Genomic DNA, 1,983 nt, shown 5'->3' with positions numbered 1-1,983 from the left:
ACATTCTTAGGTCTTTCTGCTGGTGGGAATCATGTATAAAACAAAGTCCAAAAATCTACATTAAAAAAATTTTTTTATATGTTTTGCTTTTCTTGAGATGGGGTCTCTCCCTATCGCCCAGGCTGGAATGCAGTGGCGTGATCTCAGCTCACTGCAACATGTGCCTCCCGGGTTCAAGCAATTCACTGGCCTCAGCCTCCTCAGTAGCGAGATTACAGGTGCCCATCAACATGCCCAGTTAATTTTTGTATTTTTAGTAGAGACAGGGTTTCACCATGCTGGCCAGGCTGGTCTTGAACTCCTGACCTTGTGATCTACCCCCGCTTGGTCCCCCAGAGTTCTGGGATTAGAGGTGTGAGTCACCACACCCGGCCAGCTTCTGGAAGAATTTGATCCAGTGTTGCATTTTTCTTTCACCCACAGAGACAAGAATGAAGATAATAGCTACAGCATTTATTGAGCACTAATTATGTGCCCACCACCATGTAACTGATTCTCCTCAAAACCTCTGAGGCATAGACCACTGTACTACTGCCATCCCCATTTTATGGAGAAAATACTGAGGGGTTAAGTACCTTGCTAGGTGCAGGCAGTTATTAAAGCGGTAGAGCTGGGATTCCAAACCATTCTTGTAACCAAAGCAACGCTGTGTCTCTGGACTTCATCCAGACCAATTTCTCTGATGCTCAAAATCTGCCTGCATTAAATGTGCTTTCGTGAAATGTATTTCTTTTTTTCTTTTTTGAGATGGAGTCTTGCTGTGTCACCCAGGCTGCAGTGCAATGGCACAACCTCCACCTCCCAGGTTCAAGCAATTCTGCCTCAGCCTCCCAAGTAGCTGCGATTACAGGTACCCACCACCATGCCAGCTAATTTTTGTATTTTTCGTAGAGACAGGGTTTCACCATGTTGGCCAGGCTGGTCTTGAACTCCTGACCTCAGGTGATCTGCCCACCTTGGCCTCCCAAAGTGCTAGGATTACAGGCAGGAGCCACTGCGCCTGGCCAAAATATATTTCTTATATAAAAGAGAAAGTTTTCCTTGGCTGTGTTCTACTCATGGCTAAAAGTTTCCTCAAATGGGCCTTGTTTCTTTTTCTTTTTCTTCCTTCTCCTTCTCCTCCTCCTTCCTCCTCCTCCTCATCCTCCTACTTCTTCTGTAGAACAGCTAGAAAAAGTCTTGTTCTTAACCCAAAGAAGCCTCTTCTAAGAATGTTTTCTATATCAGTGAGACTAATTAAATTGGAAAAGATCACCAACTAAATGATAAAACAAGGTAAAGCCTTTTGCTAATTATTTTTTAATAATTTATTCCTCGGCTCCCTGTGACTTGTTGAGGAATTGCAAGATACTGGGAAGTCTCTAATTAGGGAGTTTTAGAATAAACAGAAGTATAACATTCACAGGAGTTAGATTTGAAGAAAATTGCTTTTAACACACAGACTCACAAGGAAGTGAGCATCTTGGCGGGGGTTATTTATTATGTGTTTTACTTCGAACCGAGAACATGTGCATTGATTAGGTCAAAAGTGTTCTTGTCCTCACATAGTGAAGGAAATGTATGTAAGATAAGGATGAATGTGGTAAGCAGGGAGATCCAGGCACGGCTGGCGTTTGGCTTTGCTGTTGGCTGCAATGTGAACTGTGGACTGTGGGCAAATTAACGCACCACTTTATGAATGGCCTGACTGGGCGCCGTGGCTCACGCTTGTAGTCCCAGCACTTTGGGAGGCTGAGGTGGGTGGATCATGAGGTCAGGAGATTGAGATCATCTTGGCTAACACAGTGAAACCCCGTCTCTACTGAAAATACAAAAAAATTAGCCAGGCGTGGTGGCGGCGCCTGTAGTCCCAGCTACTCAGGAGGCTGAGGCAGGAGAACGGTGTGAACCCAGGAGGCAGAGCTTGCAGTGAGCCGAGATTGCGCCACTGCACTCCAGTCTGGGCGACAGAGCGAGACTCCGTTCTAAAAAAAAAAAAAAGAC

The sequence above is a fragment of the Theropithecus gelada genome, chromosome 3 (assembly GCF_003255815.1).
Source record: "Theropithecus gelada isolate Dixy chromosome 3, Tgel_1.0, whole genome shotgun sequence".
NCBI lineage: Eukaryota > Metazoa > Chordata > Mammalia > Primates > Cercopithecidae > Theropithecus > Theropithecus gelada.
The sequence above is the reverse complement of the archived record's forward strand: the minus strand, read 5'-3'. Positions refer to the sequence as shown.